This window comes from Hyla sarda, chromosome 2 (genome assembly GCF_029499605.1).
Source record: "Hyla sarda isolate aHylSar1 chromosome 2, aHylSar1.hap1, whole genome shotgun sequence".
Taxonomy (NCBI): domain Eukaryota; kingdom Metazoa; phylum Chordata; class Amphibia; order Anura; family Hylidae; genus Hyla; species Hyla sarda.
This window is the reverse complement of record NC_079190.1, coordinates 355,840,364-355,858,297: the sequence shown is the minus strand read 5'-3', so window position 1 is coordinate 355,858,297 and position 17,934 is coordinate 355,840,364. Positions and strand designations below refer to the sequence as shown.

The following is a 17,934-nucleotide window of genomic DNA, read 5'->3' as shown; positions in this document are numbered from 1 at the left end:
TGCATTGAACAGTGTTGGCAATCAGTATGTGCAGTGTTATAGGTCCCTGCAAAAAAAAAAGTGTAAAAAAAAAAGTTAATAAATGTGATTTAACCCTTTCCTTAATAAAAGTTCAAATCATTCCCCTTCTCCCATAAAAAAAACACCATGTAAATAAAAATAAATATAAGCATATGTGGTATCGCCGTGTGCGTAAATGTCCGAACTATAAAAATATATCATTAATTAAACCGAACAGTCAATGGCGTATGTGCAAAAAAATTCCAAAGTCCAAAATAACGTACTTTTGGCCGTTTTTTATATCATGAAAAAATGAATAAAAAGCAATCAAAAAGTCTGATCAATACAAAAATGGTACCTCTAAAAACTTCAGATCACGGTGCAAAAAATGCAAGAGTTATAGGGGTCAGAAGATGACAATTTTAAAAGTATACATTTTTCTGCATGTAGTTATGATTTTTTACAGAAGTACAACAAAATCAAACCTATATAAGTATATAAGGGTATCATTTTAATCGTATGGACCTACAGAATAAAGATAAGGTTTCATTTTTACCGAAAAATGTACTGCGTAGAAACGGAAGCCCCCACAAGTTACAAAATGGCGTTTTTTCTTCAATTTCATCGCACAATGATTTTTTTTTTCCGTTTTGCCGTAGATTTTTGGGTAAAATGACTGATGTCACTGCAAAGTAGAATTGGTGGTGCAAAAAATAAGCCATCATATGGATTTTTAGGTGCAAAATTGAAAGGGTTATGATTTTTAAAAGGTGAGGAGGAAAAAACGAAAGTGCAAAAACTGAAAACCCTGTGGTCCTTAAGGGGTTAAGAAAAGGAAAAAAAGAAAAAGAAAAATATGTAAAATTAAGCAGATGGATAGAATTGACTTACAGTACATGTATAATCCATGTTACAAAAAATTCTCAAAATGTGTTAAAAGTGGGAAGAATTAATATACATTTTAAATTGTTCCATTAAGACCGTAAGGGACAAGCGAACCTAGCTTGTGAATCCAAAAGGATTCACGATTAATGAGACATTGATACCTATTATGAACATGTTCTGGAATGGTTTTTTAAATTATTAATTGCAATTAGAGATGAGCGAATCGAACTTGACGAACCCGAATTCGTTACGAATTTCATGAAAAATTCGATTCGCAACGAATACGAATATCGCCGCGATTCTATCGCATGAATCGCTTCATTAAACTCCATTTTACAGCGTCCCAGGCTATTGTAGAGCTAAGATGGCGGATCCACATGTGAGTACATGGGGCAGGGGATTATGGTAGGGCGGGAAACAGCGGCGGGAATGAAGATAGGTGGGCTGACCCTGAACCACATGTGAGATGCAGCCTATCAGTGTTCACTGACCCCTGTGATGTCACAGCCCCTATATAATCGGCGGCCATCTTGCCTCATTTCATTTAATCTATGCACTCAGATAGAGAGGACGGGACTGTGTGTGTGTGAATAGCTCATACCACAGCGTTACACTGCAACTGCTAGTCACATCAGCATTAGGGAAAGGCAGGAGTGCAGAGTGCTGTGCTGTTACACTGAGAAGGATCATTGATTGCTAAACCTCCTATTCACGTTATTGAGCATTGCAGCATAGAGGGGCAGATAGCTGTCAGCTGCCTCATACAGATCTCCAAGCTGCCTGAACTTTCTGAAGCATCTTATCTCCTCATTTTTCAGCTCTATTGATTTTTTTTATCTTTTTTTCTGTCTCTGTGCTAAATTCAGTGTTATACCACACGTTATACACCTGCCGATGTATTAAAGAAAAAAAAGGTTTTCCTGCGTAAAAATACACTTAAAGGAGCAGTCCAACGGTGAAAAATTCTATACAGTTAGCAACAGTTTTAAAAGTTATATAACTCTGCAATATACTTACTTAAACCAAGTGGAACGGAAAGTAGCTTTTTTCCTGGTTTTCCTTTGGACAGGAAGTGCTGCATAATTCAGCATGTCGACCCACGCATTCTCTTCACCCGTGGCCATTTTGAGGTCGGCTTGTCATTTCTCTCTGCTCTGCTGCCCGGCCCATTCATTATACCATGTACAGCCCTTCTCCTCCACAATGCAGAATGGCTCTGTAGTCAGAGCCAATCACTGATGCTTCGCTGCGCAAGCGCAGCATACTCTAACCCCTGAACAATTCTGACCGCAGAGCCCGAGGTCTGCAGGAGATAAGCCACGAGGTCTGCAGGAGATAAGCCATGCCCCCTTACCCTCCCTCCCGGAGGATGGAGAGTGCAGCTCTTCATAATACAAGAAGACAGTGCAGGGGGAGAATGAGGACTTACACCAGTGGTCCTCAACCTGTGGACCTCCAGATGTTGCTAAACTACAACTCCCAGCATGCCTGCTAGGAATTGTAGTCAGTGGCGTTGTGACCGGGGTGCGGGGGGTGCGGACCGCACCGGGTGACACCAGGCTGATGGGGTGACACCACTCTGCCAGCAACCACCCCCCACCCGGTCCTCAGTGCTGACAGCAAACCCCCCCCCCCCCCCCCGTCCTCAGCGCTGACACACGTCTTGTGACGGGACGTCACCGGGCGGAGCTAGATGGACGGCGCTAACATGATGCGCCGTCGCCTACACTAGTCAGCCCGGGGACAGTTGGAGCAGCCGAGCCAGCAACCAGTCTGCACCAGTCAGCCAGGTACAGAGAAAAAGGGGTGCTGTGGGAGTTCTGGGAGGGGGGGGGGTTGTTGCTAGTGGAATATGAGGCTGCACCCCATCATCCACCAGCACCCCCCAGCAGTAGCACCACCATCATCCAGAAGGGGGGGGGTGCTATTTCTGGGGGGGGAGGTGTTGCTGGTGGATGATGAGGCTGCACCCCATCATACACCAGCACCCCCCCCCCCAGCAGTAGCACCACCATCATCCAGAAGGGGGGGAGGTGCTGGTGGATGATGAGGCTGCACCCCATCATCCACCAGCACCCCCCAGCAGTAGCACCACCATCATCCAGAAGGGGGGGAGGTGCTGGTGGATGATGAGGCTGCACCCCATCATCCACCATCACCCCCCAGCAGTAGCACCACCATCATCCAGCAGGGGGGGTGCTGGTGGATGATGGGGGTGCTATTTCTGGGGGGAGGTGTTGCTGGTGGATGATGAGGGTGCACCCCATCATCCACCAGCACCCCCCCCAGCAGTAGCACCACCATCATGCACCAGCACCCGCCCCCCCCAGCAGTAGCACTCCTATCATCAACCAGCACCCCCCCAGCAGTAGCACCCCCCAGCAGTAACACCCCCATCATCCACCAGCACCCTCCCCCAGCAGTAGCACGCCCATAATCCAGCAGCTCATTCTATTACCATGGGGGGAATGGGGGGGGGGTGCTGGTGGATGATGGGGGTGTTATTTCTGGGGGGGGAGGTGTTGCTGGTGGATGATGAGGCTGCACCCCATCATACACCAGCACCCCCCCCCCCCAGCAGTAGCACCACCATCAACCAGAAGGGGGGGGGTGCTGGTGGCTGATGGGGGTGCTATTGCTGGTGGATGATGAGGCTGCATCCCCATCATCCACCAGCACCCCCCAGCAGTAGCACCACCATCATCCAGCAGGGGGTGGGGTGTTGGTGGATGATGGGGGTGCTATTTCTGGGGGGAGGTGTTGCTGGTCACGGTGGATGATGGGGGTGCTATTTCTGGGGGGAGGTGTTGCTGGTGGATGATGAGGCTGCACCCCATCATCCACCAGCACCCCCCCCCCAATCAGTAGCACCACCATCATGCACCAGCACCCGCCCCCCCCAGCAGTAGCACTCCTATCATCAACCAGCACCCCCCAGCAGTAACAGCCCCATCATCCACCAGCACTCTCCCCCAGCAGTAGCACCCCCATAATCCAGCAGCTGATTCTATTACCATAGGGGGAATGAGGGGGTGTTGGTGGATGATGGGGTGCTACTGCTGGGGGGTGTTGCCAGGGCACCCCCCGCCCCCTCATTCCCCCTACCCCCCTGCTCTGTGGTAATAGCATCAGCTGATGGATGATGGGGGTGCTACTGCTGGAGGCACGGTGTGTGAGGTTTATATTCATAGAGTGTAGTGTATAATAGGGCTGCACGATATGAGAAAGATGTGAGATTGCAATTATGGGCCTAAATATTGTGATTTCGATATGTGATGCAATGTAATAAATAAATAGTGAAATCCCCTTATTTCATGTCCAATCTCCTCAATTTTACAACTATTCACCCATTTTATGCCCACCGCCCATTTCACATCTCACATCTCCCCCCCCCCGGTCACATTCTGCCCCTCCCCCTCTTGACATATTCCCCCCTCTTGTCACATTCTGCTCCCCCTTGTTACATATTCCCCCTCCCCCCTTGTCACATATTCCCCCTCCCCCCCTTGTCACATATTCCCCCTCCCCCCCTTGTCACATCCTCCCCCCCCTTGTCACATCCTCCCCCCCCCCCTTGTCACATATTCCCCCTCCCCCTTGTCACATATTCCCCCCCCTTGTCACATATTCCTCCCCTTTGTCACATATTCCCCCCCTTGTCACATATCCCCCCCCCTTGTCACATATTCCCCCCCCTTGTCACATATTCCCCCTCCCCCCCTTGTCACATATTCCCCCTCCCCCCCTTGTCACATTCTGCCCCCCTTGTCACATTCTGCCCCCCTTGTCACATTCTGCCCCCCCTTGTTACATATTGCCCCCCTTGTTACATATTCCCCCCCTTGTTACATATCCCCCCCTTGTTACATATCCCCCCCTTGTTAATTATCCCCCCTTGTTACATATCCCCCCCTTGTTACATATCGCCCCCCCTTGTTACATATCCCCCCCCCTTGTTACATACCCCCCCCCCCTTGTTACATATCCCCCCTTGTTACATATCCCCCCCCCTTGTCACATTCTGCTCCCCTGTCACATATTCCCCCCTCTTGTCATATTCTGCCCCCGTCACATTCTGCCCCCTCCACCCCTTGTCACATATTCCTGTCACATTCCTCCTCCCCGGCAGCACACACGCTAGGTTTGTGTGTATTTGCAGACCTTTGAGGACTTTTACCTTTCAGCCAATCACTGGCTTGACATGTGACACCGCTGCGGCCAGTGATTGGCTGAAGGTAAAGGTCCTACAGCTTGTATAGAGACACCGGGACCGCACAGAGGTGTACAGATGCAGGGACCGGGAAGAGGTGAGCATAATGTTTTTATTATTTTTTATCTCTGCGCCCTTTACATAGATCAGTGTTTCTCTACCAGGGTGCCTCCAGCTGTTGTGAAAATACAACTCCCAGCATGCCCGGACAGCTTTTGGCTGTCCGGGCATGCTGGGAGTTGTAGTTTCATAACAGCTGGAGGCACCCTGGTTGGGAAACACAGACTTTTAATATTTAAATTTGTTTTTATCTGCCCTTGCCGGTCCGCGCTGCAGCCACACACGGGATCCGCCCGGGCAGATAATCGCTAATTTTCCCGGGGGCCATATCGATATATGGCAAAAAAGCAAAAATCGCGATTCGATTGTTTTTGCGATATATCGTGCAGCCCTAGTGTATACTAGTTTATTATATTTAGAGGATACAGTGTCTGGCAGGTTTATAATAATAATAATTATTTTCATATAGAGGATCAGAATGCGCTGACATAGTGAGGAGACGTCTGGGCGTCACGTTCTGCAGAGAGAACATTTAGCTGGACCCGGTGGTATGTACCATCTGAATTAGATAAGGAAAGACTATAGAGAAGACGTCACCTGTAGTGACTGATACCATTGTACATTCTCCTCACTATAGAGAAGACGTCACCTGTAGTCACTGATATCATTGTGTATTCGCCTCACTATAGAGAAGACGTCACCTGTAGTCACTGATATCATTGTGTATTCGCCTCACTATAAAGAAGACGTCACCTGTAATCACTGATATCATTGTGTATTCTCCTCACTATAGAGAAGACGTCACCTGTAGTCACTGATCTCATTCTGTATTCTCCTCACTATAAAGAAGACGTCACCTGTAATCACTGATATCATTGTGTATTCTCCTCACTATAGAGAAGACGTCACCTGTAATCACTGATATCATTATGTATTCTCCTCACTATAAAGAAGATGTCGCCTGTAATCACTGATATCATTGTGTATTCTCCACACTATAGAGAAGACGTCACCTGTAGTCACCGATATTAGTGTGTATTGTCCTCATTATGTCCTATCAGAGCTATAGTCACTTGTAAGTTCTGCAGTTAAGATGAGTGAAACTTAACTCCCAGCATAACCTCACCACTGCTTAAAGGGGTACTCAGCTGCAAAACATTTTCTTTTGAATCAACTGGTGCCAGAAAGTTAAACAGGTTTGTAAATTACTTACTTGAAGGATTCAGATTTTAACTTTCTGGCACCAGTTTATTCAAAAGAAAATAATTTCCAGTGGAGTAACCATTTAAGTAATTCGGGGAGTTGTAGTTTTAAATGGTGAAAACCTCTTTAGCGCTTTTCCATTCTGTGGCAATTGGTATATTTAATTATTACACTGGAATTTTTCACAATGCGCTACACCAGTGGTATCCGTCACAACTGGCTAAAAACGTTATTATGTGGAAAGGGGGGGGGGTAGGTATGGGGTGACACCATTTTCTACCGCACCGGGTGACACCAACCCTAGCAACGCCACTGGTTGTAGTTTTGCAACATCTGGAGGTCCGCAGGTTGAAGACCACTGACGTACACAGCTCCTTCACTCCCCTGCTCTGTGTTTTCCCCGTGAAAACTTGAAACCTCCCTGTGATAAATGAGGTCGTGTGTAGACAGAGCTGGGGGAGGGGAGGGGCTGTGTCCGTCCTCATTCTCCCCCTGCACTGTCTTCTCCAGTGAAAAAATCCAACCCATGGCTGCTCTGTGTGTCCTATGTAGACAGAGCAGGGGAGGGAAGGAGCTGTGTACGTCAGTGGTCTTCAACCTGTGGACCTCCAGATGTTGCAAAACTACAACACCTAGCAGGCATGCTGGGAGTTGTAGTTTAGCAACATCTGGAGGTCCACAGGTTGAGGACCACTGGTGTAAGTCCTCATTCTCCCCCTGCATATTATGCATCTTGTATTATACATCTTCTTGTATCTTTTTATGTCAGGATAGCGCAGCTAGCCTGACTTGTAATGAATGGGCGTATATACGATGTCGGTCGGCATAGCAATGTGTGGGCTGTGATTGGTGCAGCTATGAGGACTGTGATTGGTGCTGCTATGAGGACTGTGATTGGTGAGCACTAGGAAGGGCAGTGACTTAGCATAGTAGGTCGTGTTAGAGGACGGCTTGGGGGCGTTTTTTTATTGTATGGGGCGTAGATTATGTTTTGTACTTGGGAGGAAGTCGGCTGTGTGAGAGTGAAAAGGATGATGGGAGCTGAGCTCCATAACCAGGAAGCACAGGGATTTTCACTGCAGCATATCTCACAAACTGGAGAGGTCAGACAAATAATGAAAAGTGCTGTGTGATGATGGAGGCAAGGTCTACATTGTGGCAGGTACTTAATTTCGTTTTTTTCACTATTGGATATCTCCTTTAACAGTGGCCTTATCATTGCTAAGGGCCTAAATACAAGCAAATAGCTTACCATATACCACCTTTTTTTCTGTCTCTGTGCTAAATTCAGTGTTATACCACACGTTATACACCTGCCGGTGTATTAAAGAAAAAAAAAATGTCCTCAGTAAAAATACGCTTAACAGTGGCCTTATCATTGCAAAGGGCCTAAATACAAGCAAATAGCGTACCATATACCACCTTTTTTCTGTCTATGTGCTAAATTCAGTGTTATACCCCACGTTATACACCTGCCGGTCTATTAAAGAAAAAAAAAATGTCCTCAGTAAAAATACGCTTAACAGTGGCCTTATCATTGCAAAGGGCCTAAATACAAGCAAATAGCTTACCATATACCACCTTTTTTTCTGTCTCTGTGCTAAATTCAGTGTTATACCACACGTTATACACCTGCCGGTGTATTAAAGAAAAAAAAGGTTTTCCTGCGTAAAAATACGCTTAACAGTGGCCTTATCATTGCAAAGGGCCTAAATACAAGCAAATAGTGAACCATATACCACCTTTTTTTATGTCTCTGTGCTAAATTCAGTGTTATACCAAACGTTATACACCTGCCGGTGTATTAAAGAAAAAAAAATTTCCTGCGTAAAAATACGCTTAACAGTGGCCTTATCATTGCAAAGGGCCTAAATACAAGCAAATAGCTTACCATATACCACCTTTTTTCTGTCTATGTGCTAAATTCAGTGTTATACCACACGTTAGATACCTGCCGGTGTATTAAAGAAAAAAAAAGGTTTTCCTGCATAAAAATATGCTTAACAGTGGCCTTACCATTGCAAAGGGCCTAAATACAAGCAAATAGTGTACCATATACCACCTTTTTTTCTGTCTCTGTGCTAAATTCAGTGTTATACCACACGTTATACACCTGCCGGTGTATTAAAGAATTTTTTTTTTTTCCTGAGTACAAATACGCTTAACAGTGGCCTTATCATTGCAAAGGGCCTAAATACAAGCAAATAGTGTACCATATACCACCTTTTTTTCTGTCTCTGTGCTAAATTAAGTGTTATACCACACGTTATACACCTCCAGGTGTATTAAAGAAAAAAAAAAAGGTTTTCCTGCGTAAAAATACGCTTAACAGTGCGCTCATCATTGCAAAGGGCATACATACAACCAAGTAGTGTACTATTTAGTACCTGTATTTCTGTCTCGGTGCTAAATTCAGTGCTATTCCACACATTAGTATACACTGGCTGGTGTATACAACAAAAAAAGAGTTTTTTTTTCTGCCTATAAATGCGCCTAACAGTGTGCTCATCATTGCAAAGGGCATACATACAACAAAGGAGTGTACTATTTAGTAACTGTTATTCTGTCTAGGGCCTATATACTTTGAAAGGACAGCCGTAAGTAATCGCCTGCTGCTGTTCTATACCCTTATAAACGCACTAAGTATGTCAGGCAGGGAAGTGCCAGAACGTGCACAGAGAAGGGGCAGAGGCCTACATATGTCAGGCATAGTTGGCAGCAGACTTGGGGCGAGTGGCAGCAGCAGTCGCAGCAAAAGGCCTGAGCTTCCGTTAACACCCAGCGGTCGTGTTATCAACCCATCTCTCCTCGTCAATTGGTTTGCACACTCATCCCCATCATCACAAGCGACATGTGACAACCCCAGTCAAGAGTCGGTGGGTTCCTCAGACACAACACTCAGTTGGCATGGCCCGGGAGCAGTCCCCGTAATCCCATTGCCTTTGTCTTATGCTGTTCCCTCTCCCAAAGAAGTATCTCATGCTTTGGGTCCAGCTCCACTATTTAGTGAGGAAGATGTAATAGAGGACAGTCAGCATCTAATGGTCAGTCAAGAATGTGAGGAGACATGCGTCCCTTGCTCCGCAAGGCGGGCAAGTATTGATGCGGAGAGTGACGTGGGAGGCGGTGTTTCAATTGTTCAGGGTCCTGAGGCAGACAATGTTGTGGAACACGAGGAGGACATCAGTGACGTTCACACATGTTTTGATGATGATGAAGCCGATCGCAATTGGGAGCCGGGTGCAGAAGCCAGGGCTTCATCATCATCAGGAGAAGAGATTTGCTCTTTGTCTATGAGGCAGCAAGGCGGTAGCACGGTTGGCAATCAGCGTGGTGGTGGCAGTAGTGGAAATTCAGGAGCCAAACGTGCCAGGGGGAGACCACCTGCTTCACGGCAAGCTACCATTCCGGGAGGTAGTGGAACAGGGGTTCCTGGAGACGGCGCCAATAGCAGTGAAATAGTGCGAACTGCGGGTGGGAAAATTTGCTACTCTGCGGTGTGGTTGTTCTTCATAAAAAATCCGGAGGACCTTAGCGTAGTCACATGCAAAATCTGTGGGCAGAAAGTGAAGCGTGGCCAGGGTCCCAATCTAGGCACCACGGCCCTGCGTCAATACATGATTCGCCACCATAAAGCGGCCTGGGATAACCGTGGCTCCGAGGTAGTGGTCCAGCCTGCCGCATCACCCAGTGGCCATCCGCCCCCTCCGTCATCCAGCCAAGGCTCCACCACCTCAGCCGAAGGGAGCATTGTGTCAAACCCTCCTTCTTGCGCTCCTGCTTCTTCAGCTCGTAGTCAGCCATTCCGCCAACAATCGATCGGCGAAGCCATGTCCAAGAGACAACAGTATGCGCCCACTCATCCAACCGCGCAGAAGTTGAATGTGCCCCTGTCCAAGTTGCTGGTGTTGCAGTCCCTCCCTTTCCAACTGGTGGACTCTGCAGCTTTCAGGGAATTGATGGCTTGTGCCGAGCCGAGGTGGAGAGCCCCAAGTCGTCATTTCTCTGCGAAGAAGGCAGTACCAGCCCTGCATAAGTTTGTACAAGAGAAGGTGGGCCAGTCCTTGAGCCTGTCGGTGTGTTCAAAAGTGCACGGCAGCGCCGACGTGTGGAGCTGTAACTACGGGCAGGGACAATACATGTCTTTTACGGCCCACTGGGTAAATGTTGTTCCTGCACAGCCACAACAGCAACTTGGACAGGTCACACCGCTTCCTCCTCCATGCTCTGGCTCCCAGGCAGTTGGTCCTGTTACAGTGTGCGCCTCCTCCTCCTCCCCTGTTTCCTCGGCCTCCACTGCACGTCCAATTCTCGGTGGCCCTTCATCATACCACGTGTGTAGGGCACAGCAGTGTCAAGCCGTCCTTCACATGGTTTGCCTTGGCGAACGGAGTCACACAGCTGAGGAACTGCTAAAGTTCATTAGGGAAGAAATCCGAGTATGGCTTATTCCACGAAATCTGGAAATGGGAACCATGGTGACCGACAATGGGAAGAACATTGTGGCAGCGCTGCGACAAGGAAGTGTAAACCATTCGCCCTGCATGGCACAAGTGTTGAATCTGGTTGTCAAGAAGTTCATCAAGTCTTCACCCCATTTGCAAGACGTCCTGACAATGGCAAGGAAACTGTGCATGCACTTCAGCCACTCGTACACCGCCAAGCACACTTTGCTTGAGCTGCAGCATCAGAACGGGATCCCACAACATAGTCTCATTTGTGACGTTGCCACACGTTGGAATTCCACCCTCCATATGTTGGACAGACTATATGAACAAAGAAAAGCCATCGCAGATTTTTTGATGATACAAGCAGATAGGAGTACTCCCCTGTGTAACTTCAATGTGAACGAGTGGCAGCTCATACGTGACACCTGCCGTTTGCTGAGGCCCTTTGAGGAAGCCACATTTTTTGTTAGTCGCCTCTCTTACGCAATGAACGACGTAATTCCACTCCTACATTTACTCCAAAAAATGATTGAAAACATGGCTGGTCACGGCAATGGAGACGTTGCGCCTACATCAGAAGGCTACATGAGTCCTGTGGGGGATGAACTGGAGGAGGATGATGAGGGGCAGAGCGGAGCACAGTTTACGGTGGATGAGATGGCCGATATTTCTGGTCATTGGACAGGAGAGGAGGAGCAGGATCAGCCAGAGGAGCTGGGGGGTTATTACGAGGGAGGCGAGACAGAGGACCCAGACACACCGTGGCAGTATACAGTGGAGATGGAGGCAGGTAGTCCCAGCGTTTCACTGTCACAAATGGCACAATGCATGCTGAATTGCTTGCATAGTGACCCCCGAATTGTCAAAATTCATCAGCGCGATGACTTCTGGATTCCCACCTTAATAGACCCTCGCTACCGGCCGAGAATGGGGGCCTTTTTTACAACCACTGAGACGGAGGACAAACTGACCTACTTCAGGGAGCTTCTACGTAGTCGGTTAGCCGATGCCTATCGGCCACATGGTCCATCCACTCGCAGGTCTGACTCCGGGGGCCCTCTGCGCTCACCTTCCACTGCCACGGCTGCTGGGGAGGGGAGGGGTGGCAGGAGCAGTACCGGCTCAATCAGCAGCAGCCTGACTCTACAGTCGCTGATGAGTAGCTTCCTTCAGCCGCATAGTGAAGCTACTCATCAGCAGCAGGTGGACATGGAGCAGGACCTGAACCAGCAGGTGGTGGCTTACCTTGACATGACCCTGCCAACAACCGTTGAAGATCCACTGAACTTCTGGGCAGCCAAACTCGATTTATGGCCCCAACTAGCAGAGTTTGCCCTGTAAAAGCTGTCCTGCCCGGCCAGTAGTGTGCCATCAGATGTTTAGTGCGGCCGGAGCCATAGTCACCCCAAGGCGAACTCGTCTGTCCACTAAACATGTGGAGAGACTGACGTTTGTCAAGATGAATCAGGGAAGGGTCAGCCAGGATTTCCAGCCACCAATGATAGATGGGTCTGAGTAGATTGACCATGCACCTACAACAACATTTTCTCTATTGTGGTTGGTTATGAAACCCTCTGGGGCAGATCTGGGCATTGTACGGCCCGCTTGCCACATACGGCCCTTTGATTGGTTCTGACCGTCCCCCGCTGATTGGGGGACAACTATGCTGCCTAATCTGGGGGACAACTATGCTCCTAGTCTGGATGAAATCTATACTGCCTAATCAGGGGACAACTAGGCTCCTTATCTGGGGGGCAACTATGCTCCTAATCTGGCGGACAACTATGCTCCTAATCTGGTGGACATCTATGATGCCTAATCTGGTGGACAAGTATGCTCCTAATCTGGGGGACATCTATGCTGCCTAATCTGGGTGACATGTATGCTGCCTAATCTGGGGGACAACTATGCTTCTTATCTGGGGGACATCTATGCTGCCTATTCTGGGTGACATCTATGCTGCCTAATCTGGGGGACAACTGTGCTCCTAATCTGGGGGACATCTATGCTGCATAATCTGGGGGACAACTATGCTCCTAATCTGGGGGACATCTATGCTGCCTAATCTGGGGGACAAGTATGCTCCTAATCTGGGGGACATCTATGCTGCCTACTCTGGGGGACAAGTATGCTCCTAATCTGGGGGACATCTATGCTGCCTAATCTGGGGGACAACTATGCTCCTAATCTGGGGGACAACTAAGCTCCTAATCTGGGGGACATCTATGCTGCCTAATCTGGGGGACATCTATGCTGCCTACTCTGGGTGACATCTATGCTGCCTACTCTGGGGGACAAGTATGCTCCTAATCTGGGGGACACCTATGCTTCCTAATCTGAGTGACATCTATGCTGCCTAATCTTGGGGAAAACTATGCTCCTAATCTGGAGGACATATTTGCTGCCTAATCTGGGGGACAAGTATGTTCCTAATCTGGGGGACATCTATGCTGCCTACTCTGGGGGACAAGTATGCTCCTAATCTGGGGGACACCTATGCTGCCTAATCTGGGTGACATCTATGCTGCCTAATCTTGGGGAAAACTATGCTCCTAATCTGGGGGACATCTATACTGCCTACTCTGGGGGACAAGTATGCTCCTAATCTGGGGGACATATATGCTGCCTAATCTGGGGGACAACTATGCTTCTAATCTGGGGGACATCTATGCTGCCTAATCTGGGTGACATCTATGCTGCCTTATCTGGGGGACAACTGTGCTCCTAATCTGAGGGACATCTATGCTGCATAATCTGGGTGACATCTATGATGCCTAATCTGGGGGACAACTATGCTCCTAATCTGGGGGACATCTATGCTGCCTAATCTGGGGGACAAGTATGCTCCTAATCTGGGGGACATCTATGCTGCCTACTCTGGGGGACAAGTACGCTCCTAATCTGGGGGACATCTATGCTACCTAATCTGGGGGACAACTATGCTCCTAATCTGGGGGACAACTAAGTTGCTAATCTGGGGGACATCTATGCTGCCTAATCTGGGGGACATCTCTGCTGCCTAATCTGGGGGACAAGTATGCTCCTAATCTGGGGGACATCTATGCTGCCTACTCTGGGGGACAAGTATGCTCCTAATCTGGGGGACATCTATGTTGCCTAATCTCGGGGACAACTATGCTCCTAATATGGGGAAAACTGATGCTTCTGGCCTTGGGCCTATAATTTTTTGAAGTTTAGCAGTAGCTAAAGACATGCTTAATGCAAATGTCAACATTGATCTTTAAATGTAAGGGGTTATGAAACCCTCTTGGGTACTGCGAATGACTGCTCCAGACTCATTCTGTGTCTTTCACAAACTACTTGCCTCCCTGGTGCCTCAGGCCTTGGGCCTATAATTTTTTGAAGTTTAGCAGTAGCTAAATACATGCTTAATGCAAATGTAAACATTGATCTTTAAATGTAAGGGGTTATGAAAACCTCTTGGGTACTGCAAATGCATGCTCCAGACTCATTCTGTGTCTTTCAGGAACTACTTGCCTCCCTGGTGCCTCTGGCCTTGGGCCTTAAATTTTGGGATGTTTAGCAGTAGCTAAATACATGCTTAATGCAAATTTCAACAATGATCGTTAAATTCTCTGCGCTCTGCCAGGGCGTTCTCCTACCCCACCTGGGCCAATCCGAGGACCTCACTAACCAACTCACTAACTAATCCAATCGCTTATAGCGATGGGCGGTGTGTACAAAGGGCAGGGACTTAATCAACGCCAGCTTATGACCCTCACTTACTGGTAATTCCTCGTTTTAATGTTAAATAATTGCAATCCCAGATCCCTACCACGAACTAGTTTCAGCGTGCAACACGCACCTGTCCTTGAAAGATAGAGACACGCTAATCCGTTCAGTGGAGCGCGCCTGTGGCCCCGGACATCTGGGGGCATAACACACCTGTTATTGCTCGATCTCGCAATTGATTGTGCAAGGTAAGGGGTTATTAAAGCCTCTTGGGTACTGCTGAGGCCTACTCCTGACTGCTCCTGGTGCAATGTATGGAGTAATTAAACACTCTTGGGTAGTGTTATTGTCAAATTTACTGGTAATTTTATCAGTAATAAAATTGAATTTTGTAGAATGCTAACCGTTACACAACGGAACGCTTGTTGCGTGTGATTTTTTAATGAAAAAAATAAATAAAAAGATGAAGAGGGATTAACTCTGCTTAATCATTTTTGGCGATTAGAAGCCTTTTGTCATCTGATTTTTTGGAGACAGATGCGCTTACACACATGTAATAATCTTTTTTTAACCAAATTTCAAACATTGTGTGGTTTATTATTTTTGAGAAGAATATCTTTTGGTGGTCCAGCATCCTGCATTATAGAGTCTTCTGAACTGCTGTATATGTGCTTGTTTTTAAAGAAAAGGTATTTTGTCAGACAATTTCAACAAAATTTGGCATTTTTTTGGGGGTGGATTGTGAAGCCCGGGTGTGTACTCGTGCATCAGCCAACTCCAGGCTGTGTCTTTCAGACAATCTATGGGTTCCTGATGCCGCAGAGGTGGAGCCTGGGTCTGGGAATTAAAAATTTTTGGATTGCGGGTGCTACCAAAAAAGATGAACACACCCTAATCCATTCAGTGGAGCGCGCCTGCGGCCCGGACATCTAAGGGCATAACACACCTGTTATTGCTCGATCTCAGGAGAAGGGGGGTTTATCATCGGGAGAAGAGAGTTGCAGGTTGCCCTTTGAGTCAGCAAGGCGGTAGCACGGTTGGCAGTCAGCGTGGTGTGGCAGTAGTGGAAATTCTGGAGCCAAACGTGCCCGGGGGGGACCACCTGCTTCGCGGCAGTTTATCTTTCCAGGAGTTAGCGGGTTACCAGCACCGGTCGATGAAAGATAGAGACACGCTAATCAGTTCAGTGGAGCGCGCCTGCAGCCCTGGAAATCTGAGGACATAACACACCTGGTATTGCTCGATCTCGCAATTGATCATGCAAAGGTAGGGGGTTATTAAAGCCTCTTGGGTACTGCTGAGGCCTACTCCTGACTGCTCCTGGTGTAATGTATGGGGTAATTAAACACTCTTGGGTAGTGTTTTTTTTTTTAATTTACTGATAATTTTATCGGTAATAAAATTGAATTTTCCAGAATGCTAATCATTACACAACGGAACGCTTGTTGCGTGTGATTTTTTAATGAAAATAACATTTAAAAAAACGGATAGGGATTAACTCTGCTTCATCATTTTGGGCGAAAAAAGTCCTTTGGTGATCTGATCTTTTGGAGACAGATGCGCTCACACACATATTGAATTCGTTTTTGTAAAAAAATTTCAAACATTGTGTGGTTTATTATTTTTGAGAAGAATGTCTTTTGGTGGTCCACCGTCCTGCATTATAGAGTCTTGTGAACTGTTGGATATGCGCTTGTTCTTACACAAAGGTATTTCTTTAAAAACATTCTAAAATGTAGTTGTTTTTTGGAGGGGATTGTGAAGCCCGGGTGTGTACTGGTGCATCAGCCAACTCCAGGCTGTGTCCTTCAGGCAATATATGGGTTCCTGATGCCGCAGAGGTGGGGCCTGGGTCTGGAAATTTCAAATTTTTGGATAGCGGGTGCTACCTATGAGAAATCTTTGTCAAAAATGTCATATATTGTGTTGTTTTTTTTGGGGGGGGTTGTGAAGCCCTGGTGTGTAATCTTGCATCAGCCAACTCCAGGCTGTGTCATGCAGGCAATATATGGGTTACTGATGCCGCAGGGGTGGGGCCTGGTTCTGGAAATTTCAAATGTTTGGAAAGCGGGTGCTACCAATGAGAAATCTTTGACAAAAATTTCTCATTGTGTTGTTTTTGGAGGGGGATATGGAAATGTGGGTAATGGACATGCTTACCAAGGATCTGTTCTTGTGTTGGTGTCCACCATCACCCTGCTTGCTTGTTTTTGGGAACTGGCTACTTCCTGTTTCTGTGGCTTTGTTTTTACGTGGAAGGTGACCTATTTCCCTCCTTCACATTGGTTGCCCCACCCATTGCGTGATCAGGGTAACGTGATCAGGGGGCTGGCTTCACACACAACATACATAGCAGCCAAGCCACCTTTTAGCACCTGACTTGTGACGTATTGTCTTGGGCCACACAATAAGCTGGGAAAGGTTCGAGACCACATTCATTTTGTAGGCTGTAGAAAATGAACTTCTGGGGAAAAGAAAGACAAAGACAAAATTTGATACCAGCCACCAGTATATTAGTAACAAAACTAACTTTTCTTACAATTAAAGAACCAAAAATACTAGAATACCCATTTAAATCTGTGGACTTTGCATAATAGCTATCCATGGATCAGGTAATCATGATTGGAAGCCCAAAATATTAGACACAGTGATTATATAAAGTCAGTTGAATGACAGGTTACAAACGAACAACAAGCCATCAAGAAGTAGCAATGGATGAGCACACTCAGGTAACACATCCCTATTTAGTAGACCAGATAAATGCAACTAGTGATCAATAAAAATGCATGGTCAGTGACTCATAGGGTCATAGATAGGGATGAGCAAATCGAATCTGAGGATTACAAATTTCATGAAAAATTTGATCCACACCGAATCCGAATATCAACGCAATTTAATGAAACAAATCGCTTCATTAAACTCCATTTAGTGTAGTCCAGACTCCAGGGAATCTAAAATGGCTGCTCCACATGTGAGGTCATAGGGCAAGGAACTCTGAGAATGTGGGTAGGCGGGATTGCCCTGAATTGCATGCAGCCTATCAGCAGCCAGCCCTGTAACGTCACAGCCCTGTATAATAGTCAGCCAATGCTGCAGCCTGCCATTTCAGCATTGTATTGCAGAGAGAGCGTTTTATTCCAGAGAGAGAGAGAAGTGTGTGTGTTACACAGAAAAACAGCTTTACAGCATTGATTCATCACATGCCCAAATCACTGCAGAAAAGCACTGACAGGGAAGGGAGAGAGAGGGAGAGAGAGAGAGAGAAAGTTCACTCTCGGGTGTGCTAAACAGTGACTCTGTACTGCTGCACTGGGGTGTTCAACAACTGTAAAGCTAATAGGGGCCTGTTAGGGTGAGCAGTACAATAAAAACCATAGTTACCGGCTTTTAGTGCCTAATACAGGTTGCGTGGTGGAGATTATTGTCCTCTTATAT

At 47.1% G+C, this 17,934-nt stretch overlaps 1 long non-coding RNA gene across 1 annotated transcript in view; it reads left to right on the top strand.

Moving 5' to 3' along the window:
- Positions 1–7,424: 7,424 nt before the first annotated feature.
- Positions 7,425–17,934, top strand: part of LOC130357952 (uncharacterized) — a 45,949-nt gene continuing 35,439 nt past the window's right edge. The window contains exon 1 of the long non-coding RNA XR_008889336.1: positions 7,425–7,520. This is a non-coding gene — a long non-coding RNA (uncharacterized LOC130357952). The remainder of the gene's footprint in view (positions 7,521–17,934) is intronic.